Genomic DNA, 25,010 nt, shown 5'->3' with positions numbered 1-25,010 from the left:
CGGAAGGTGCTGCACGGGAAGGGTACTTCCACCACCCCCCTTTCTTTTTTTCTCACCTCATTTTCAGGGTTAATTGCACATTCAATTACAAACCTTTGAAAGGACTGACTGCAGGAAACCCGAATCTCAGTTTGGAGATGGTTATGCAAATGGAGAAGCCTTAGCCTGTGAAAAAGTTCAACGGATTTCGGCGCGGGGGGGGGGGGCGGTGCGTGGGGTGTTGGTGAAAGCCCTTCTAGGAGCGCTGGGGAGGCGGCATTTCGGCGGACGCCCTCCGCCCCTCCTCGCGAGGCCGGCGGCGGCGGCGGGCGGCCGGCAGATAGCTGGGTCCCCTCCGGGTCGCGGTCTCTGATTCGCGGAGGGCAACTGTTGCGCGCAGCCCCGCAGGCTGCGCCGGGGCCGGCGGCGGCGCAGGTAGCCCGTTCACCCTGAGGGTTTAGAAAGCAGCACGGCTCTAGCTGGCTGCTGGCCAGCGTAACCTAACGGAGGAGAGAGCGGTTCGAGCCCCCGGGGGGCCAAGCCTTCATTCCGAACCTTTCATGGAAGTGAGGAGAGCGCGCCTTTGCCTCGCGGGGCCGGTCACCCGGGTGGGGCAGGCAGGGGGCCGGCAGCCAGCAAAGGAAATACTGTAATTTCAACCAGGCGCTTCCAGAGGCTTAAGAAAGACGTGGGGGTCATTTTTTGGAAGGGCTATTAATAACCTTGGAGATTAAGTGCAGTCCTCAATTACATATAAATTACAAAGGTAATTGAGGGAAGTCGCTGGGCACTTTCTGAGGGTATTCGGCATCCGTCTAGAAATAGAACTCAAGAAATTGTTGGAGCAGCCGAGGAGCCCACTGTACCTTGGTAGTTATCAAATAACTCGCACGCTACTGATTAGAGACTCTTTGCCCTTGAGCTGCCTGTCTTTTGGGGAACTCAAGAATGTCCTCACAGCGGCATGATTTTATTGGTTGTGGAGCCCTGAAAAGCCCTCTTTCTTTCCCCTCTCCCTCCCGCCCCGCCAGAAACAGCGAAGTGACCCAGCAGTCACTGAAGCTTGGGGGCTCTGCAGGTCAGACCTGGGGGCTTTGTGCCCTGCATGGTTTGGGCCTGGGCCCAGCAGAGATGATTGGCGTGAAAGTTACAGTTGTCATTCCGGCATTTTGAAGGGAGAGATGCAGCGATGCACTTAATGGGAATGTGACAAGTTTTCATCTTCTGCTCCTGCAAACAATATGTGTCTTTGAGCTGGACTGGAGGCATTCAAGGAGTGGGTTGTGAGATTTGCCCCCCCCCCCCCCCTTTCTCCAGCTTGGCTCAGGGCAGGCTCCTGACAGCAGGACCTCTTCCCCAGCCAGCATCCCAGGGAACAGGAAGTTTGAAGGGTGCTCAAGGACTGTGCTAGGTGTTCCCTTTGATTGCCCTGGTCCCCAGCAAACACCTGAGTGATATTTTTGCATAAATGTCTATATGGATATTTCCCCCCAAAGATAGGAGAGTTATTGGTGACCAGCAGCAGGAAATGGAAACTAATGTGCTCACACCCAAAACATTTTATTCTTTTTGTCTTGTCCTTCATCTCCCTCCCAGGGCTGCTGCTTTTATTTCCCCTTTTGAATGACCTACTGGACTGCATTCTCCTGAGGAACAAAGGAAGTGCCTTTTTAGCTGGAATCCTTGGAAGACCACCAAGGACTTTAGCTCATGCAGTGCAATTTCGCACCACTTTCAACAATAACAAAAATGCATGACTGAATGGCTCAAAAATGTGGAGTGTTAGAGGCATTCATTTGAGTCCAGGACACTGTCACAACACAGACAGACCCAAGTAAATACCTTTAGACGGCCAGTATAGAAACAGGGGGTAATCTTTACCATCACCCTGGCCTGTTTAGATGCATACATTAGCCTTGTCTTCCTTGGGCTACGCTCAGATAATTTTGGTCATTTTTGGGAGGGTAGTCCATATAGTGACATGTATACGGCCTGTGTCTGAATGAATTGCCAGGCATTTTCCCTGGCCAGGGGTGTGTGTGTGTGGCACGGGGGCAGGGGGATCTTTCTTTTTTTTAAGATTTTATTTATTTATTCATGAGAGACACAGAGATAGAGACAGACAGACACACACACACACACACACACACACACACACACACACACAGGCAGAGGGAGAAGCAGGCTCCATACAGGGAGCCTGATGTGGGACTTGATCCTGGGACTCTAGGATCACGCCCTGGGCCCAAGGCAGGTGCTAAACCGCTGAGCCACCCAGGGATCCCCCATTTTTTAATATGCAAAAAGTCCAGGATTGTTTTCAGGCAAAGGGTCATAATGCCTGGGTACCTAGCACCAGGCTTCACCCAAGTGGAAAGATTTTATTCCAGTCAGCCTTGTCTTCTAGAGGTTTGAACAGGCTTTAAGAATACTCTGTGTTCTTAAGGAGTCTCAGTCTTTTTTGGATCATACTTAAGGGTATCAGGGAGTATATCATGCTGACAGGTCTTCTAGGAGAGATCCTGCATTGCCTGTTTCCTTGACCCCCGAACTTACCAAATAACGTGTATATCAAAAGGGATTATTAACACCAAGGACCTGTTTTTGTTCAGCCTTCAACGGACATATTTTCTTTTGGAGCACCTACTATGTCCAGTATTCTGTGCTGGCCATCCTGGAGGCAGCAAGAAGGGCCAGAGGGGCCTTTGCCACCAGGACCTTTCCAAGTAGTAGGAAGACAAGCCACGTGCACACAGCAACACCTTGTGAGAGAAGTACTCCCTGTGGGTTACAGATGAGGAGTAAGGAGTGCCTACAGTTCCAAGGTAGAAGGTATTTGGGACTGGATTATTAACTTGGTGATGCTAGTTCACTAGGAAAACATAATATCAATGGTAATACGAAATTTAAAAATCTAACAATTTGCATTGTGCTTCCCCTCCATAAAGACAGGGTTAGAGAGAGGCAACAATTGGCATTTGATTTTATTTTTTCAATTATTTTTCAAAGTTTTATTTTTTTGATTTTTTAAAATATTTTATTTATTCATGAGAGACACAGAGAGAGAGGCAGGCTCCATGCAAGGAGCCTGATGTGGGACTCGATTCTGGGACTCTGGGATCACGCCCTGAGCTGAAGGCAGATGCTTGACCACTGAACCACCCAGGCGTCCCAAAGTTATTATTTAAGTAATCTCTACATCCAGCATGGGGCTCAGACTCATGGCCCTGAGATCAAGAGTCAGCCAGGAACCTCAACAGTTGGCATTTTATTACTACTTTTTGCTGAAATTGTCTTTTTTTTAAAAGAGATTTTATTTATTGATTCATGAGAGACACACACAGAGAGGCAGAGACATAGGCAAAGGGAGAAGCAGGCTTCAGGGAGCCTGGTGTCACACCCTGAGCCGAAGGCAGTTGCTCAACCACTGAGCCACTCAAGTGTCTCTGAAATTGTTTATTAGAGTTAGGCAGTTGGGTAGAGATGTTCTTAATCCCGCCATAGGTCTCTTTCATAGGGACATTGAAGGATACCAAGGAGAACTTTGTGTCATAATTGTGAGTTTTGGAGTTTTGGTTTCTTGTTCCCATTCATGTTCATGAGCAGTGCACTTGAGGGGAGCACACATACATGCACATATGTATGTCTCAAAGGATTCTGGGAATGACATAAGCTATGTTAGGATCACATGGCAAAAAGTATATATGTGTTATATGTGTTGGAGAGGAAGGCATACTTTCTGGTACTGAGTTGATTATTATATGTAAGACAGAATAAGTCCTCACGATTTGCATTTCGTCTTTCCTACTTCAAGTGGGTGGGTTGGATTTTGCGGAGAACTTGGCGATCTTCTATTCTGTTGGAATCCTCAGTTTGGCTACTTGGATTTCACTTAAGAAAGAGGGTCTAATTGAGTGACGGGGCCTGTCAGTATAGAGATAGTCCCAAGTAGTATAGGAACTACTTTCTGGACATACACAAAAAAGAACTTAATAAAAGTTCTGGCTTATGCAGCTCAAACTCTAGTTAGAACATACAAATATAAAATGTTTGATTCAGCATAATTACTATTTTCCTTTTATTTGACTCACATTGGGTTGCATGCAATTTCAGGATTAGCTGGAGACTAGACTGAGGAATGAAAAGGAAGTTTCTTGTTGTCTCTACAAGGGAAACAACATCAGCGTTAATCTAAATCAGTTGGAAGGGAGTGTCTGGCTCCCCAGTAACGTTAACTGTTTGGGCACTGAGGTGGTTCCCACATATGTTCACAATAAAAAATGCATTTTGGCCTCAGGAAAATAGCTTGCAGCTATTGATTGCTTTCTCTGGACCCGGTCCGAAGCCAAGGGTTTTACATGTTCTTGCAGTTAAAATCTACAACAACCATATGAAGTCAAAAGCATTATTATCTTCATCATCTTCCCCATTTTATGAGACCTGGAAACTGAGACTCAAAGTGATTTGGAAATAGATTCACAGGCTCACAGCTAGTGTATGGTAGAGGTGGGATCTGAACCCAAGTCTTCCCTGACCCAGAAGAACATTTTGTGCAGTGTTGTACAGTTAGATTGTAAGACTACTTTTCCACCACCCGTGGAGGGCTAGCTTTAGAAATAGGAGCTATGAGAGGACCATTGACCAGCAAAAGACCATCCCAGTGCTAGTCTGATAACTATAGTAGAGAGAGGATTCAGTCATGTCTTTACAGGCAAAGTATTAATACCCTGCCACAGACAACCTAGTGTTAACAGGAGAAGGAATATAAATTGTATTTCTTGGGTTATGGGGAAGTGGTGATGGTTTCTGAGGAGGGCAAAGTCATTAGTCACTGTTTTTAGGAAGAGAACTGGTGTCCCTGCGAGTTAAGGGTCGGTGAGGCGAGGGGAATCAAGGCAGTGAGAGCTGTCAGGAGGTTGCTTTAAGTAGGCAGTTTTTTTTTTTTTAAGTTTTATTTTAATTCCAGTGGAGCGAACATACGGTGTTCTGTTAGTTTCAGGTATACGATATAGTGACTGAACATAAGTATATAGTTCTTAATGGGTCTGCCTTTCTCTTGCCTTGTTACCCTCTCTTTCCATGCTGAGCATCGTTTTGTTACTGCGGTGCTTTGAATGGAACCCTTCCTCTGCTTTGAGCTTCAGTGGCTTCAAGTATGGCAAATGATACTTTCATTAAGTCCCTTCTGAACTCCCCAGAGTTATGTGCCCTCTTCCTAATTCTTTGCTTGAATCAGATCGATGGTCTTTGCACCTAATGGTCTCCTGTTAATTGTGCATGCAGGCACCTATGGGCCTTCTCAACTGTAAGCAACTCAGGACAAGTGTGATAAAGCTCAAGGGCAGTATTCAGTAAATGTGTGGGGGCGGGGGATGACGTAGACAATTCTGCCAGGATCCCATTGCCATAATAGGGTTTATACTGGGATCCCTGGGTGGCGCAGCGGTTTGGCGCCTGCCTTTGGCCCAGGGCGCGATCCTGGAGACCCGGGATCGAATCCCACGTCAGGCTCCCGGTGCATGGAGCCTGCTTCTCCCTCTGCCTATGTCTCTGCTTCTCTCTCTCTCTCTGTGCGACTATCATAAATAAAATAAAAAAAAAAAAAATAGGGTTTATACTGCCTTGATGATAGATTGTCATCCCATGGTATCTTGCTCTCCTGGGAATCTTTTAGAGCTAAACATTCTGAAGTGAAATGAATTTAGGGTAAATCTCTGTAATATGTTGATATAGCAGATATTAAATGTTTTATGATTTTTTTGGGGGGATAGTACTCAACCACTTGATTAATAATGGAGTGCTATCAGAATTTGTCAGCAAGGTTCAGAATTGTTTTCCTTTGTGCTGTGAGATCTCCTTTAAGGAATAGGTAACTGAGGTTTCTGTGTTAGACAATTTGGAGCAAATTTAGAAGAGTAATTTAGCACATCAGATTTGGTGTGTAGAGCTGTTACCTTTTAGAAAATAAAATCTGAAGTTGATTGTCTTAACCAAGCAGAAGAACACCGGCTTAAAGATATCAGAATGTTTTATGTAAGCAGCCCCACTGAAACACGCACAGGTAAGAACGAGCATTTTCAATTCCACTTGGCTAAGCATCTGTTGCTTACTACAGAGAACATGAAAGTGCAGAAAATTCATGAAGCGATTCTATTCTGTAGGTAATTTGAAATGTTATATTTAAGTTCTGATGCATTTAATTCAGCAATCTGGTAGGAGAGAGAAATCAAAGAGATCCATCAGCCAGGTATTCAACTTTTGAAAAAGAAACTCTAACAAATGTTAGAAATTAGGAGAAAAAAATTGAATGGAAGAGTTACCAAAAAAAAAAAAAAAAAAGTCAATAACCTCCAGGAAGCCTGGAAACTATGTAAAAACATCTTATTGGAAGCCCAGATAAATGTGTGCCAGACATCAAAAAGACCAGCTGCTTGGGGGAAGAAAAAAAGAAGCCGGCATGACTAACTGGCAGAGCAAAAGAGGCTGCTTCAGGGGAAAAGGAATCTTTCACAAAATGGAAAGAGCTTTGGCCAGGAGGAGAGGGAAGGCCAGGAGGTATGGCAGGGCAGGTACAGACTAGAAAGTGAGGGAGCCACAAGAACTGGAGGTGCACCTTGCGAGGGATTTGAAAGAAGGCCCACGTGAGGATGATGGGGACAGGGGTGCCCTCAGTGAGTCTAGTCCTATCAGAGGAGAAAAGCACGGTGGCTTCTTGAAGGGGGAAACCATGCCTGATTAACCTTTCAAGAGTTCTTGGAGAGAAAAGGAGCAAGTGGATGCAGGGAAACAGACATAGTATAGGTTTTCTCGAATTTTGCAATGGGATTCCAAGGCAGAGACAATTCAGAAAATGCATTCACTTTGGGATGGGTGGGGAGGGGGGTTGGTTTACTGAGGAGAGAAGCTAGGAAAACCTCACTGTCCTAGATGGTAGTAGTTTTTACATGGAGAGGACACAGTTTCCTGGAAGGGGCAGTCCTAGCTAAGCCCTGACAGATTAGTTGTTGGATATCTTGGTCAGGTTCCTCCCCTCTTTGTCTGAAAAATAGGAGCCAGGGGCGTTAGAGTGCTGTGTTAGATCAAGGATGGTTGACCCTGGTTGCACATTAGAATCACATGGTGCGTTTTTAAAATCTCATGCCTGGGCACCACCCCAGACCAGTTAAATCACACTTTCCAGCAGTGGGGCTAGGTCATGATAATTTTTAAAAGCTCCCCAGTGGTCCCAGTGAGCAGCCATGGTCCAGAACCACCACCCTAGATTTTGTCCAGGTCCCTCCACCTCGGAGATTCTATGATTCTCGATTTTCTGATAAAATTCAACAAGTATCGTCTCAGAAGGGAGCTTCAATTTAGACTCTCCTTGCTGGCTCTTTTTAATTTTTTGCTAACTTGAATTTAGGAGGAAGGTCTGCTGTACTTGGAAAAATATATTCTGTAATCAAGATGCAAGTGACGCATAGCCTATGATGCTTTGCTGAGGGTATAGAAGTAAGCCCAGGCCATTGAGAGTACTTTGGAGAGAATTAGAAAGGAATCCAGTCTTGCTTGTCATTTATTAAGTGTCAGTGTGCTAGGTGATATTTCTTCCCTTTCTCTTTATTGGTAAAATAAAAAAGATCTCTTTATCCCTTACTTTAATGTCCTCTTTGCCATGTGTTTATTCTCTTCAAGTATCTTATCAAGAAATAGAAGTACAGTAAATCCCTAGGCTTCTGGCCGGCACAGCCATCCAGAACACAGCTGGGAATGTGGAAGTAAGCAGAAAAGCTACATGATGGAAACAGCTGTCATAAAGCCCATGCATTCTACTTGGAGACCAGGCCTTTGGGAATTTATCATCAGCAATCATTGATTGAATAGCTCTTCTGTCAAGAGCAAAATGCTGGGTGCTAGGGATTCAAAGAGGTTTAAAATCAGTCAAGCTTTTGAGGTTCTTGCATTCAAATCAGGTGGACAGTGGGAAGATAGAATGGTAATCTTGCCTCCCGGCCCCTGGCTAATTAGAAGTAGCAGGTAGTGATGGTTGAGGAGTGGAGGAGTCACCAGGATGGGGATGGCTTTAGAGGCAGTCAAGACTTGACATCTGGGAGAAGCGAGAGTGACCAGGTGGCCGGGGAGGGGGTGTGGGGGGGTGATGGGGGTGGTTGGGTGCAGAAGCTGAGCAGTAGAACCAGGACTTGCTGATCTTGACTGTTCTTTCAGTTGTTTGAACTCTTCTAGAATGGGACGAATGCTTAGAGGCAGCTCCCCAACCCCCGAGGACACTAGGATGCTTCAGGGCAGTATCAAATAATAGTGTTTGGCATAATTAAATATATAGTGAGTGGACCTCAGAAAGAGTAGGCCTATTTGAAATCCAAACTTGTTCTTGAAAGAAAGGAAGGTTCACTTCACTAACCCATTCACCCTTGGAGGGCACCTGGTTACCCAGAGCTGGATCAATAAGGGGTCCATTCAATGTGTCACTTTGTCCTTTTCTTTAAAAAAAAAAAGTTAAAGACTATTATTAATTCGGTGGCTTCTTCACTTTAGACCTTTTGGCTGGTGATCTTGTTCCTCCCCACCTTCTCTTCTAAGCCCTCTAGAACATCCAAGTTCCATTTGGTTCCTTAGTAATGTTACTGCCTGCTGTGCTCTGCTACTGCACTTTGCTTGGGAAACAGACATTGTGACCTAAAGTCACAAGAGGCAAGAGCTGGCTTTTGGTGAGGGGACAGGCTTAAATATTTGAATATTGATTTCCTTTTTAAACATTTACCAAACTGAGTCAATGGATAATCGTAATAAAAAAGCACTAGAAGTTAAGGATTGGAGTGCATATATTTGATGGTCCTTGGCTTTGACCATGTCCCGTATTTGAACCTTTAAAACAAAAAGCCCTTTTTACTCCATCATGCCTGTTCTGAGACCACATAGCTCCAGTTTCTGACACACTGAACGGCACATGGGAAGTATTTGAGCAATGTTTGTGGTTCAAAAATAAGGTTGGGTGTGACTTTTGCCTTTTATATATTGTCAATGTTTCTATTTGTCCCTTTTACTATTTATTTTAATTTTTAAAAATTGTTATTAATTTACTTCTTCATGAGAGAGAGAGGCAGAGACATAGGCAGAGGGAGAAGCAGGCTTCCCACTGGGAGCCTGATGTGGGACTGAGTCCCGGATCCCAGGATCATGCCCTGAGCTAAAGGCAGATGCCCAACCACTGAGCCACCCAGGTGCCCCATCCATTTGTCCCTTTTAAGTGAATTCATGTATAGCTATTGATTTTAAAATTTCTGCATTCACTCCTGGATGCCTAAATGAGAGCTGGCAAAAAGCAGAATCCTCTTTTCAAACCTAGAAGGTAGTGTTACTTCTTGCTTGGAGGTGGGAGCTTGAGTATTTCATGTAGTTTGTTTTAATCCTGGTGGACAAATGGTTGCTTCTTAGACCATCTAGTCCAGATGTTAATAGGAATGCCACCATACCTGCAGAGGTGCTTTTAGAAAAGGGAGGCTTGCTCACTCCCCGCTGCTTCCCCAGGAGGCCTGGGGCAGGCCCCAGGCAGGATTCATGTTCTTGGTTAGTCTACCTCAAGGTCACCTGGCCTCTGCTTCATCCCAGCCATCCTTTTCATTCTAGCCCTTTCTTCTTACAGCTACTGTGTTAGTTGGCTTTTGCAAGCCTTTTAAGCCTGGCTTCTTTCTTGATATGCGGTGCTTTTGGGCTGCAGAACTTTCCCTCGCTCTCTCTTGACGTGGGCATCCCAGTGAGCATTAAGCCACAGGACTTTTTTCCCCCTTTCAGTTATTGTTTCTGTTCTACCACAGTTTGTCTCCATTTGGGTTCTCAGCCTGGTGTTTGGTTAGAGACGAAAACAAAGTGCTGTGTCCTTGCAAACTGCAGTGTAGAGCATGTGGTTAACAGTTACTACTTGCAATGGTCCAGTCTGAGTGGGAGTATCATTTTTCTTGGCAGTCACTTCACAGAAAGTCCTGTTTCTTTGGTGCCAGAATAAGCAGTCATTACATTCCTTACAATTTATAGTCAAATTATTATCTGCTATTGTTAAAATTGCCTTAATTATAGAATATTTCCCCATGCTAAGATTCTAAATTGCAAAACAAGACAACTTTTCACTGGTGTGCTTTTGAGACACCGGGCTTAAAAATCACTCCCTGACCTAGGATGTTGGAGGCTCTGAGGAGGAAGTGTTTTGTGTTGATGGGGGAGAATTCTTTTAAGGGGAGGAGTACAGCAGGTTCGCTTGCTTGCTTGCTTGCTTGCTTTATTTATTTATTTATAAAAAAAAGATTTTATTTATTGGAGAGAACACGGGCGAGGGCAGAGAGGAGCAGAGGGAGAAGGGAGAAGCAGGCTTCCCGTTGAGCAAGGAGCCTGATGTAGGGCTTGATTCTAGGATCCCGAGACCATGAGGCAGACGCCCAACCATTTGAGCCACCCAGACTTCCTGTGGTTTTGCTTTAGACTGAATTTGAACCCAATGCCCCTGGCTGGTTGCTTGGTTCATGTTCTGCTTCATTTTCCGCTAGTTTGGAACTAACTTTTTCTTTTTCCTGCCCTGTCAGGTCCGATGGGCCTAGACACTCTAGGAAGAAGGCTCAGCTGGCGGGAGGCTGATTGATGATTAAGCAGTGTGGCAATCTCAGAAGATAGCCTTGTTTATCTCTCCAGTTGGAGGGCAAATGAGGAAATCTACAGCCTTACAGAATAAGGGACTGTGTCAGTTTTCTTGTGATCTGAGCAGAATCAGGAGGCTGAGTAGGAAGCAGCTTCTGTAGAGATGCTCTTTCATAAGTTCTACCTTTGGACACTGCTTTCAAGATTTATCCAGAATCTGTCCTCCTCTTACCTCCCCCCTCTCACCCACCTTGGGCAGCTACTGTCCTGGTCTCCTTTCCCATTCCATGTCACCCCTGCCCAGTCTTTCTCAGCACATCAATCAGTGAGATCCTTTTCTGTTAACCCTGAGTCAGTATCATTTCTCTGCCCAGAATGCTCCAGGGGTTCCCCTTGCCATCTGGAGTGAAAGCCAAAGCTTGTGAGGCCTTCTGGGGTCTGCCCATTGCCCCCTCCCATGGCAGCCCACACTGTCTTTTCCTATGTTGTTTCCCCCAATCCCCCACCCCCGGTCCCCACCACATGTTGGTGTCTCTGGTCTTCAAGGCACACTCCGGTACAAGTTCCTTTGCCTTACTCTCAACACCTGGAGCACTGCTCCCGCATAGCACCATGGCTCCCTCAAATGTTTTGGGGCTTTGATTACCTATTCCCTTAACTGAGAAGCCTTTCTTGACCTCTAAAGTCGAACCCACACCCCCTCGCAAACACACATTGTCCCTCTCCCTCTCTGCTTTATTCTTTGCAACTACAACTGTGATAACTGTTTCTGAGGAGAAGCCCTTGGTCTTGGGTGAATGATGATCAGGGTGAAACATAGTTTTCTTCAGCATTTAGGTCCATGGGGCTCTTCTCATCTCCCAGGAGTAGGGCTTTTTGACACCATCACAAGCCCCCCCCCCCCCCCCATACATGAATGGCCAGGGTCTGTTTCTATCATTGGGTCCTGAGGCGAATTCTAGAGTACTTGGTAGAGCAGTGCAGGGGAGGTGGGCTAAATTACTGAGGCTTTCATGGAGCACTCTTCTCTGGTAATATGCCTCAGCCATCATTTTAGGGGTTGGGATTACATGGGCACCCCAAAATGCAAAATGAACTCTTGCATCATTTTTTTCTGTTCTCCAAGTGCTCTGCAGAGTAATCAGCTCAGTACTGGGAGCGCTAAAGCCTTCGGGGTTCTGGGAAAGTTGAGCATCCACTTTTGGGCCACAGAGACCACAGAAATATTGGATTTTTTGAATGATGAGTGGCTCAAAATGAAGCCCTCTGGCCCAGCATGATTGTTACAGTAGAACTCTGGTTCAGCAAAATATGGACCAGATGCACCTGTCAATTGATAGCAGAATTTCTGCCCTCCCCAATACTGTATTAATCTTGAGCAAGTATGCAGAGGTTGCCCAGAGGGGAGGAAGGAGCTGGCTTGGGGAGCCGAGTGTCTAGGGAGATAGGATCAAGAGCAAATGCAGCCCCAGGAGTAAATTTGGGAAGGAGCATCCCTGCTGTGTATCAGGGCTTTGAGAACAGGGCTTTCTCCATTTCAAGAAAGATTAGCTTTCAGATTACTATTTTTTTAAGTATTCTCCACACTCAGCGTTGAGCCCAGTGCAGGGCTTAAACTCACAATCCTGAAATCAAGACCTGAGCTGAGGTCAAGAGTCAGACGCTTAACCCACTGAGCCATTTGGGCGCCCCTCAGATTACTTTTTAAAATCGAAATATGATTGATATTTTTCAGAATTTTATTTTTTAGGTAGTCCCTATGCCCAGCATGGGGCTTGAACTCACAACCCTGAGATCAAGAGCTGCATGGTCTACCCACTGAGCCAGCCAGATGCCCTGTGATATTTTTCAGAATTTTAGATTAATTACTGTAAGTAGGACCCTATTTTTGTTAGTTTGTTCAGTCCTAATGAGGAACTGAGGCTCAAAGTGTATATGGGCCTGACCTCACATACCTGGAAGGTTTACCCAGGGGGCCATGAGTAGTCATGAAATCCCATTATTCTCAGTATTTTCTGGTGACAAGCCAGTGTTTTTAGCTATATTCTTATTCAGACCTGTTCAGTATTTTTTATTTTTTATATTTATTTTTTATTATTTTATTTTATTTTATTTTTTAAAATAAATTAATTTTTTATTGGTGTTCAATTTACCAACATAGAGAATAACCCTCAGTGCTCATCCCGTCAAGTGCCCCCCTCAGTGCCCATCACCCATTCACCTCCACGCCCCGCCCTCCTCCCCTTCCACCACCCCTAGTTCGTTTCCCCGAGTTAGGAGTCTTTTTCTTCTCCCTTCCCTTATATTCCCTTTCACTGTTATTTATATTCCCCAGATGAATGAGAACATACACTGTTTGTCCTTCTCCGATTGACTTACTTCACTCAGCATAATACCCTCCAGTTCCATCCACGTTGAAGCAAATGGTGGGTATTTGTCATTTCTAATGGCTGAGTAATATTCCATTGTATACATAAACCACATCTTCTTTATCCATTCATCTTTCGATGGACAGTGAGGCTCCTTCCACAGTTTGGCTATTGTGGACATTGCTGCTAGAAACTTCGGGGTGCAGGTGTCCCGGCGTTTCATTGCATCTGAATCTTTGGGGTAAATCCCCAGCAGTGCAATTGCTGGGTCGTAGGGCAGGTCTATTTTTAATTCTTTGAGGAACCTCCACAGTTTTCCAGAGTGGCTGCACCAGTTCACATTCCCACCAACAGTGTAAGAGGGTTCCCTTTTCTCCGCATCCTCTCCAACATTTGTTGTTTCCTGCCTTGTTAATTTTCCCCATTCTCACTGGTGTGAGGTGGTATCTCATTGTGGTTTTGATTTGTATTTCCCTGATAGCAAGTGATGCAGAGCATTTTCTCGTGTGCATGTTGGCCATGTCTATGTCTTCCTCTGTGAGTGTTAAGTTTTTTTTAATGGTTTTATTTATTTTAGACAGAGAGCACAAGTAGGTAGGAGGGTCAGAGGGAGGAGAAGCAGACTTTCTGTTGAGCTAGGTGCTTGATGTGGGGCTCAATCCCAGAACCCTGAGATCATGACCTGAGCTGAAGGCCGATGTGCAACTGACTGAGCCTCCCAGGTGCCTCTGGACCTGTCCAGTTTTTTTTTTTTTTTTAAAGGTTTTTTTTTTTTCTTTTTTTTAATTTTTATTTATTTACTTATGATAGAGAGAGAGAGAGAGAGAGGCAGAGACACAGGCAGAGGGAGAAGCAGGCTCCATGCATCGGGAGCCTGATATGGGATTCGATCCCGGGTCTCCAGGATCACGCCCTGGGCCAAAGGCAGGCGCCAAACCGCTGCGCCACCCAGGGATCCCCCTGTCCAGTTTTTTAAAAATATTTTATTTATTCATGAGAGACACATAGAGAGGCAGAGACATAGGCAGAGGGAGAAGCAGGCTCCTTGCCTGCAGCCTGATGTGGGACTCAATCCCAGGATCCCGGGATTACAACCTGAGCCAAAGGCAGATGCTCAACCTCTGAGTCACCCAGGCATCCCCTCATTTTTTAAAAGTTTTTATTTATTTATTTGAGAGGGAGAGAGCGCATGAGCATGGGGAGGGGCAGAGGGAGAAGCAGGCTCTCCACTGAGCAGGGAACCTGATACAGGACTCGATCCCAGTACTCTGGGATCATGAACTGAACTGAAGGAAGACACTTAACCGAGTGAGCCATCAAGGTGTACAGTATGTGACTCTTCTTTTTTTTAAGATTTTATTTATTCATGAGGGACACAGGGAGAGAGAGAGAGGCAGAGACACAGGCAGAGGGAGAAGCAGGCTCCATGCAGAGAGCCTGATGTGGGACTCGATCCCAGGTCTCCAGGATCAGGCCCTGGGCTGAAGGCAGCACTAAACCACTGAGCACCCAGGCTGCCCAAGTATGTGACTCTTGATGTGAGTTTGAGCCCCATGTTGGGCATAGAGCTTACTTTTAAAAAAGATGTCAAAAAAATAAAGTTGCCTTATTTTAAATATGCATTGAAATATAAAGATTATGGCATTTATCCTATTTAAAATACTGTGGCTCGCTCTATCATTATAAAGATAGTTTCCTGATTCAGGACATAAGCATTTTATTTCTTTGTAATCGATCAGATGGTCCATATGCTATGAAGTACTCATGGTATGGGCTACGATGTAGGAGTTCATGATAAGGTGAACCAGCCCTTAGCTGTCTAAACATAGCTTTAAGTTTGGCGTGGCGGGGGAGGGGGTGATTGTCTCTGCTTTTATTTTAAGATTTTAAGATTTTATTTATTTATTCGTGACAGACACACACACACACAGAGAGAGAGAGAGAGAGAGAGAGAGAGAGAGGCGGAGAAGCAGGCTCCATGCAGGAAACCTGACGTGGGACTTGATTCCAGGTTTCCAGGATCAGGCCCTGGGCTGAAGGCAGTGTTAAACCACTGAGCCACCCAGGCTACCCTCTGCTTTTATTTTTAAAGGAGACACAACATGTACTGTTTTCACCAATAACCTCTTAGTGTTTCCCTTGGAGCCCAGAGATTTTCTCAGTTGCTTCTAAGCTTTAAGAATGAAGTAAACACACCATGAGATTCTGGGATAGTGGAGGCTGAGGCTTAGTGTGTTTATCTCAGCTGGGTTTGTAATAGAAGGGTTTGCTAAAAGCACATGAATGGCCTAAATATGGTATTAGGAGATGTTTAACACCTTGAGAGGGGGAGAGTATTTCCAAACACCTTGGGAACAACGGTTTTAATTGAAACCATTGTGTTAGTTATAAATCTATCTCTGCTTATTAAAGTAGGTCTCTAATTTGCTTTGGCTGCCCATAGCCACTTCTGGGGGAGGGGTCACTTAGTGTTTGAAAGTGATGAGTGCATTTCTTTGTAGAAGAGATAGTATATAATTGTAGAGATATTGTAAAATATTGTATAATTCAGCCCATATTCCCTTTAATTAGATCTATAGAAGGCATTTCTTAGTTTTTAAAGATTTATTTATTTATTTATGATAGATATAGAGGGAGAGAGAGAGAGAGGCAGAGACACAGGAGGAGGGAGAAGCAGGCTCCACGCTGGGAGCCCGACGCGGGACTCGATCCCGGGACTGCAGGACCGCGCCCTGGGCCAAAGGCAGGTGCCAAACCACTGAGCCACCCAGGGATCCCCCATAGAAGACATTTCTATTATTGATCATATTAACATGGGAGACTAGTGGCACCTCTGCTGTTAGGAGTATTTGTTTTTCTTGAAGTTCCAGCCGCTGTTATATCCTCGTATTTTGCAGAAGTAGCCCCCAAAATTGAGATGTGTTTTTAATGTGAGAAAATTGCAGGCTGATCACTAAGAATAAAGGGAAATGATTGCATTTGGCACAGTTATTAATTTCAGAAATGTCTTTGAATCTGTGCCCTATACTTGAGTGTTATGCCAATGCTTTGTGGCTTCCTGGGGTGACATTTAAGAAATGTAGATTTAGATCCTACATTTTGCCAAATATAAATTGCCTCAAGTATTAAGTATTTTTCCTAACAAAAATTGGTTGTAAAGGTGTTTTTCACCCTTTACAACAGTTACTTGATGTGTGATCAGAGAGTTATGTCAAACCTTAGATTTGTATAATGTTGTGTATTCAGCAGTGCTCTTGTGGAAGAAAATATAACCCCCAACTGCAGACAGTTTCCAAGGGACCATTAAAATGTAATTCAAGTACTTCAGTTATGATTATCAGTCTTTGAAATGAAGGAAAATTTTGATCAATTTAAATGAGGAAGAATAGCAAGGCATTTTACTCCAGGTAAATGTAAAATGTTGTTAATTTCTTCAGATACCACATAACATAAGTATGTTTTTTAGTTGTATGGAATTTTGTCCACTGAAGTGTTGACTTGGTGCTCATGTTCCTTTTTTTTTTTTAAATTTTTATTTATTTATGATAGTTACAGAGAGAGAGAGAGAGAGGCAGAGACACAGGCAGAGGGAGAAGCAGGCTCCATGCACCGGGAGCCCGATGTGGGATTCGATCCCGGGTCTCCAGGATCGCGCCCTGGGCCAAAGGCAGGTGCCAAACCGCTGCGCCACCCAGGGATCCCTCATGTTCCTTTTTTTTAAAAAAAAAAAATTTATCAGAGGGAGAGAGAAAGAATACATACAGAGGGAGAGGGAGAAGCAGGCTCCCTGCTGAGTAGGGTGCTCAGTGACAGGGGGCTTGATCCTAGGACCCTGGGACCATGACCTGAGTCGAAGGCAGACACTTAACCAACTGAGCCACCCAGGCGCCGCTCATCTTCCTTTTTAAAGAGTTTATTGTAACCCCGACTGGGCGTTTCTCATCTCTCATTTCTTTCTCTCCTATTTGTTTTGTTTAATCAGTCAATATTGATCATTTTTTTCCCATTTAACAAAAACAACCAAGAAGAGACTGGCATGATTTCATCAGCCTTCTAATTGCTTTATTAATGGAAATCTGTTGGTCCTTAATTATCAAGGGTGCAGTTTTGAAAGGAGCTAGTGACCCATCCTTCAACAATATGTCTTTAATTTTTAAAAATCTGGCAGAGCCTGACACTTGAAGAAGTCATGTCATTTTCTTCCAAGGTTTTAAAATTTTAATTGTAATGATGTAAACCCTACATACTTAAAATTATTTAGTCCATATTCAACAAGATTCGTACAATCATGTGTTGTTAATTATTATCTCAGTAACTGTAGATAGCATTTACCGAGCACTTGCTATGGGTCTTTTTTTCAATGTGTTATGTACTATTTTATATAAACCAAAAATAAAAAGATACATGGAGGGAAGATGGAATAAAGAACTTGAAAAACAAGGCAATTATTGCAGGGAATGAGGCATCCATACTTGACTAGTAGGCTTTGCAGTTAGTGGAGGTAAAACAGGGCCCTAAACTGGTTCTGCATTTTCTGTTTATGTGATAAAAAGAAGCCTTAACAGCTCCTTAGGTGAGACATTTTCTTTTTGCTAAATCTAGAAAGTATTTGTTATGTAGATTCTTCAGCCAAACAGTGAACAGTGTAATGATCAGTGTCATCAGTGATTTCATTTCTTGTACTGATCTGCCATGAAATCCAAAGAAACGAGATTTGAGAAATCCGGTCAGTCCTTCTGGTCCATGGTATTGTCTTCAGTCTAAAAAAATCAAACTCTTCTTTGTTGGTAACTGCTTTCTTTTGTGTATGAATTCATATCTTTTGGTTTCTGAGTCCAAACTGTCCTGCGAAGTAGCTAATAACATCGTGATGACCGCCAACACAGCCACCTGGAATGGACCAGAAAACCAGAGAGTTGCACACCGGGGGAAAGGCAAAGCTGTGGGCTGAAGCCACTTGAGATCTAGGAATTCAGACCATTTGGGAGATCTGGACTGTAGTTCTTCTGCTCCTTTGGCCAGTTTTTCTTCTCCTTGCCCTCAGGACTTTGAACCTGGCACTGAGCTGTGTAGTGTTATAGTGTTATTTGGCCTCCAGAGATTATGGTTTATGGTAGGTTACATTTTTTCCAATTGGAAAGATGGTATGACAATAATGAAGAATAACTTCTATATCCTTTGCGGATCGCTGTCCAGTCCCTACTCATGTGCATACGGTTGCACTTGGTTTATTTATTTATTTTTAAAATATTTTATTTATTTATTTATTCATGAGAGACACAGGGACACAGGCAGAAGCAGAGGGAGAAGCAGGCTCCATGCAGGGAGCCCGATGTGGGACTCGATCCCGGGACTCCAGGATCACGCCCTGGTCTGAAGGCAGACACCCAACCGCTGAGCCACCCAGGCGTCTCGCACTTGGTTTAAAGTGTAGTACACACTACTTGGTATATTTCTTCTTTTTAACGTACCATGAAAAGTACCTCTACAGTTATACACTGTTCTGTACAGTTCAAATGGCTGTGTAATATTCCCTGAAGTAAATGTAGTATACTCTGTTCTGGGCTCCCCATGTGGACGTTGAGATTATTTCCTGTGGTTTGTATAGGTGTGCATGTTTGTGTTTGGTTTTATATTGAGCACAATAGTGATGATCTTCATTTCCACGTTAGGCTTCTGTTGAATGATTTCCTTAAATTCAATTTTACGGGACGCCTGGGTGGCTCAGCGGTTGGGTGCCTGCCTTCAGCTCAGGTCATGATCCTGGGATCCAGGATTGAGTCCCACATCAGGCTCCCTGTGAGGAGCCTGCTTCTCCCTCTGCCTATGTCTCTGCCTCTCTCTCTCTGTCTGTGTCTTTCATGAATAAATAAATAAATCTTTAAAAAAATTCAGTTTTACGATGAGTTTCTTGTTTGCTTGCTTTATAAATGTTCAGAAGGTGTAAAAGCAGGAAACTTCCCTGGTGCCTAAAGCCTACTGGAAGTGCAGCACACACCAGGCTGCTGTGTTCTAGGTCTGCAGGGGGAGGGAAAGGGGAGGAAATCTGAGGTTTAACTCGGGTTGCTGGTCAGCCCTAAGAATTCACTTTTTCCCTGGCATTTCCCAGCTGTACCCTCTCTGAGCTCTTGGCAGGAACCTGCACCTACTTTGGTTCCTAAAAACTTCATTCAGCCATATTCCCAGAAACAGCTGAAATGTTGGCGAGTGGGAGGGGATTCAGCCCGAACGTGAGTAGAAAGGAGTTGCTTGAAGGGCAGGGCCTTCCTTCTGTGGTTCTTCTGCTCTTTCATTGGAGCAGAGTCTCCCACATGTCTGTGTGTCTTGCTTTAAAAAAAACAAAACAAAACGAGGCAAAAAAAAAAAAAAAAAAAAAAACAACCCAAACAAAACGCTTCCTAAAACATTTGTCATCTAAACAGAACTTCCTAGAAAGCAGTGTCATTGTTTCTAAAAGGAGGAGCTCGTAATAACCCTCCGTTCTCCCTCCTCTCCCACTTTTTTACAATGAAAAGATTTTATGACTATTAGTTGTGAAATGGCTTAATTCAGCTTCTTATTCTTTATGGAAAATAACTTCGCTATGCCTAATGTCTGCCTCTGGTCAAAGGGCGTTTCCTATGTCATTGGCTTCCACGGTTTGTCTGCTTTCAGCTTTGTGATTGGGAGGGTACAGTCTCGCCTTTTAAATTGTCTGCTTCGTCTTTTATCTTTCAACAGGTCCTGGAAAGAAATTGTCCAACGGCTTCTTTCCAGTGTCAGTTTTTGAAAGATCCGTAGCTTGCTTTATTTTGACAGGTGGCTGGTGAAAGAGGTGCTTTTAAAGGGTGGGGTGGAGGAGGAGGGGCATGCAGGGGGGGTGCAGGGGAAGAGGAGAGTGGGTAGCTGCTGCTTTTGGGGCTGACAAATGGCGCATGATTATTATGCTCTTCTCCCTCAATGGGGCCTTGAAAGAGGAGTGTGCCAGTAAGGTCTATGGTTGTAAGACAGCTGTACCTTTCTTAGGGCAGGGCCATTTCTGGCTTTTCTGCCTCTTCCTGGGGTACCCTCTATGGGAACAGAGTGAGGACCCAGAAGAGGCGACAGAGTAGATGAGTTTCCTGTAATGCACAGGAGTGATAAATCATTCACAGCCTCGGTATCCTTATTGGGAGGAGCTGTCCCTTTGAGAGTCCAGGCCAGCGTGGTGTCCACATGGTCCCAGGGACCCTGGTGTTCAGGACTCTCCCCCAGTAGCCCTGATGTGGCTTTGGCTACGCTTTCTTTAGCTGATAATAGCTACAGGGGACAGCAGATTGACCAGTGGCTTCTGGATGAGTTATAAGTGAAAGGACTCCCCACTTGTAACCTTTGGTTGTTGGTAGACTGTCACACCTAGGGCTCATGGGACTTAATGATGTCCTAAGAATTACTACTATGTAGAAATCCCTTTAAATCTTCTTCCCTGTGCTAGACTACCCCCCTCCGCTTCTTCTGAGCCTTCAGTTCAATTTATGTCTTGCTTCATGTGCACAGCCCAGAATTATACAATAATACTCCAGGTAGTTTGAAGAAAGGTAGAGTTTTTCTGATTCCCATGTCCTCCCTCTGTACTTGAACACTTTTTTTTTTTTTTTGGTGTTGTCGACTGTAGCACATTTAACAGACTAAAGCCCTGTTAATAATTAAGAACAAGATGTAGGGTGCGAGCCAATTTAAAGAGCTAACCAGTTGAAACCACCAAAACCACACCAGTGTATAACTAAAGGGATCTGAGATCCAGGTATTTCTTTTCCAGACTTTCTTCTCTTGCTCTCCCAATCCTGACTTACCAGTGGCCTCCTGGGAAGATGGGGAATGATCAGGAGAGTGAATGCAGGGAGTAAAAGCAGTCCACATTGCTTTTTTGTGCTAGCACTCTATGGTAACAATGAGTGGAAAGGGGCCATCTGCTGAGGCCGAGAAAGTTTTCTGTCCTTGAAGGGAGGCTTGCTGCATGGTGTTTTACAAATTCACTGTAACTTCTAGAGCCCCGATACTAAAGATGTTTCCGTCTTCTAAGTGAGGGCAATTGATAGCAATAACAGCAATAAAAATGTGACTAGGGAGGGCTTTCTAGGAACTTGACAACATATATAGAGCTTTTAATTCCTTTCACTGACCTTTTCAGAAGTTCTAAGCTACTGTCTTTGCAGTTTGTTGTGAATTTCAGATTCATTATACTGTAAGCAAGCTGATTTTTGTTTTGTTTTGTTTTGCTGTTCTTTAAGTGCACGCAAGCTATAACATAAGCAGAGAAGCATATCCCTGCCAGGAAGAAGAAAGCTTTGGGCCAGGAGCCAGGAGACCTGGGTGCTTTTCCCTGCTCTGCCACTGGCCGGCTGGGTGATGGGCATTCAGGAAGTCAGCATGTTAGGGCCCCGTTCCTGGTGTTCAGAAAATGAGGGCTTTGAACTTAGCTGGTCACCAAGATCCTGGCCAGCTCTGATATTCTGTGTTTTCACTGCAAAGGCGTTGAGAGCTGATGAGATGATCTGGAAAGATAAGAGGAATAGGAGGAAAGCCCTTTCCTCATTGCATATGTATTCTTGAATACAATAAAACCTTGAAATGAGCAGTTCTGGGTAACTGAGCTTTCTGAATGGTTTTTGTCTCCTTCCTTGCCGTCAGCTGTCATTCTGTACTGCTGTCAGCATGCCTGCTTTTAGTCACTTCTGTCCCTCCTTCTTGGCTGCTTCCCTTGTGGTCTTAGAAACCGTAGCATTAAGCTCATCAGAACTCTATGCCAAGAAGCACACATAAGTTGTGAGGAAGGGCCTCTCCTAGGACTCCAGCCCTTGGACTTGGGCTGATCAGAGCCTTTGGGGGCTTATTTCAAGGCTCCAGATAGGCTATGTGTCACTATATTCCCATCTGTCTTAGGCTAGACATTCGTGTAGTTAATAAGCATGTTTCTCCTCTGTGCTAATTAAGAAGGAAAAGCAGGTGAATAAGAGGAGGCAAAGGAACAGACCAAGAAGAGGGGGCTGGGGAGGGGGCCAGGGAAGGCAGTCTATCCCAGGGTCTAGCTATACAGTCAGATCTGCATCAGAAGACACCTTATTTCATAAAGGGTTTTTTTTTTTTTTAAGTTTGAAGTAAATAGCTAGGACAAGTAGCTATTTGAGAAAGCTGGAGGCATACTTCTGAAGTTTGGATTCTAAAGAGAAAGCTGGCTTGGATGTGCCTGTCTGCTTAAAGTAGGGTGCTTGGCAGTACAGGCTGCCTCAGTCCATGTGTATGTTTATGGTTTGGTTATCTGGCTGGTGCCTGGAATGTTGCACACAAACTTCTGAAAGCAGCCACGGAGATCCCACTCCCCTGTCTCAATGCATAGTCCAGAGTGGGAATTTGAATCAAACTATTCCTCCTTCAGTATGTTGTAAACTGCAAGGTATTAACATCCAAATAGGTATCCTTCCATAGTTTCTGCATGAAAACCTAACTCAAATGATCAATCATTGTGTTCAGAATAGTTTCTATAGCCGTCAGACCCATAGTGGTTACATACCCACAATCTGTGGTGCTGGCCACATGTGTATTTTGTGGTCACAGCAGTCACCGGAGGTAGAGGCCCTTTACCCTCCCATCCATCCCTGATCTTTCTACCTTCCCAGATTTATGTTCCCCTCTTCCCACACCTTGTACTCTTATCTATACGTAGCCAAGTCAGACTACTCATTCCCAGGGAATAGTGGGAACTGTCGCCTCTTCCTACTTGTGACAATGAAACATCCCGCTCATCTCACATAGACCTTCACATCCATTTTCTCTGATACCCGTGGGTGGACATCTCTCCTTCTTCCCCATAGCATTTTGCTGTGAATGAGTAAGTGAAGAAGTGAATGGACATCAGGATAGTGAATTGTTCGTTTATTCCATAAACATTTATTAAACATCTTCTGTGTGCCCAGCTAAGTGTCAGGTAGTAGGGATATAAAAACAAGTAAGACACACACTGTATAGGCAGAGAGAAAAGCAGGTTCCATGCAAGGAGCCCGATGCAGGACTTGATCCCAGGATCACAACCTGAGCCAAAGGCAGACGCTCAACCACTGAGCCACCAAGGTGCCCTGCTAACAAAATTTAAATAAAAAAATGAATAAGAGACAGTCTCAGTTCTCAAGGGAATAATACTTTATGTTAAAATTGATTATTGATTTTATTGCCTCTATAGGGTCAGAAGCTCCCCAAAGTCTGGTATCATGTCTTACTCAGCTTTATAATCCCATCATGCCTTGCATACAGTACAGAGTCTCAGGAAATGTTTATTAGCTTGATTTGAAAAATACTCCACTTCTTTCACATGAAAAAAGGCATATATTCCCAGAAGCCCTTTCCAAGGCGGCATCTTTAGCATAGTGCTTTGATCTAATAGTGGGGAGGTTAGACTTTGAAGCACATTCTTCCCTCGATATAAAGTGGATTGAAAACATCAAGGGTTAAGACTGGTCACTGCCAGGTATAGGCACGGTCGTCTTCTCAGTGTGAAGCCTCAAAAGTAAGAACTTCTGCCTGTTTGTGCTCCTGGATAAGTGCACATTCTAGTCTGCCACCTAACTTGTTATGCCCAGAGTTGCTAAAGTGCCTTTAGCTGCAAACCTTTATCTCTAGTGCCTTTATCTGTTGAAAGGATATGATACTATCTACCTACTTTAGCTATAGGAGAGCCCAGCAGTAGAATCAAGAAAATGGCTTTTAGATTATACGCAGGTGTTAGCAGAAACCAGCTTCTGATCATCTAGTTCTTAAACCTGAGTCTAACATGAAGGCAATAGAGCTGAGTGTGAATGGATGCTCAAAGTTAGTAACTGATGAGCTTACTGGGGGAACCCTGTTCACGCATTTGAGCCCTCATGTATCAGAAGAACGAGGGACTGCAGCCTCAGAAGTCTGACATACCATGTGATTAATAATCAACAAACATTTCAAAGTACAAATGATAAAATTAAATCCAGCTCGCATTTACAGGAAGCCCTGCCTCTAGTACAAATTATAGACTTATTAGGTTTATCTGGCCCTGCCTGTCCTTTAAGTGGTATATAATTATTCCTAAACCTTTCAGGAAAGAATTTGAGAATAACATTTTAAAGCCATAAACCCTAATTCACTAACAAGGTGGAAATCTCATTTAGTCTTCTGTGGACTCTTATTTATTTACTTGATGTTCAGATATTAACCTTTATTCACCAGAATTGCTTCCAATTTCCACTCTGGCAGCGATAAACAACAAGGAACTAATATCACTACAAAATGTTTCGGGAGAATTATTTGCAGCATATAATTGAAACCTACTGCTGTCTTTCATGCAGCATTACTACAATAACAGGAAATACTGGGAGACCAAAGGAGAGACTTTCAGCCCACCCCTGGGATAACTGTAGGCTTTTGTCCATAAAGCCACTTCGCTCTTGTGAATGCAGGCTAATGCATTGTGGCCAAGTAAGATTTAGTGGACATATGTGAAAACAGGGTCCTGTCAGGATCTGGCTGATCATAAGTCAGTGCAGATTTAAGCGGCCTGTTGACCAGAGGTGTAGGGACCCCTCCTTTATGTACTGCACATTCCAGCTTTTGCTACCACCGTGCCAGATTGCACGAGGATTCCCTGACTGAAGGGATGGGGGGGGGGGCTTCTGGCTGCTCCCCCCCACCCCTCCCCTGAGTATTATGATAGAATCTGATCTCTAATAGGCATGAGAATTAGCTTGGGGTCCCAAAGCACTGGGTGGATTAACAGATGAGGTTTTTTTTTTTTTTGAAAATCTAATTCTGCATAAAATTAGCTCTAGTCTCAAAAACAAACTAAACAGACTAGAAACTGGACGAAGGGGGGAGTCCTTTGTACTCACAGAATAGATACTTTTCCTTCAAGTGTGTCAGCGTGAATTAGGACTATTAATGCCTTAACAACTCTGCCAGTTATTGAGCTGGTCCTTAAAACAAGGGCAGAAGGGGGGGGGGGATCTGAATAGACAGATCTCTGACTTAATAGCCACTTCTCAGGTTGTTCTTTAG

The 25,010-nt window shown here is 44.2% G+C and overlaps 1 protein-coding gene across 2 annotated transcripts in view; it reads left to right on the top strand.

Moving 5' to 3' along the window:
* The window catches only part of GPC4 (glypican 4), a 116,943-nt gene that overhangs the window by 2,011 nt on the left and 89,922 nt on the right, over window positions 1–25,010 (top strand). The gene's annotated exons all lie outside the window — the stretch shown is intronic.

This window comes from Canis lupus, chromosome X (genome assembly GCF_003254725.2).
Source record: "Canis lupus dingo isolate Sandy chromosome X, ASM325472v2, whole genome shotgun sequence".
Lineage (NCBI taxonomy): Eukaryota > Metazoa > Chordata > Mammalia > Carnivora > Canidae > Canis > Canis lupus.
Note: the sequence above shows the minus strand (reverse complement) of the source record. Positions and strands in the feature narration are given on the sequence as shown.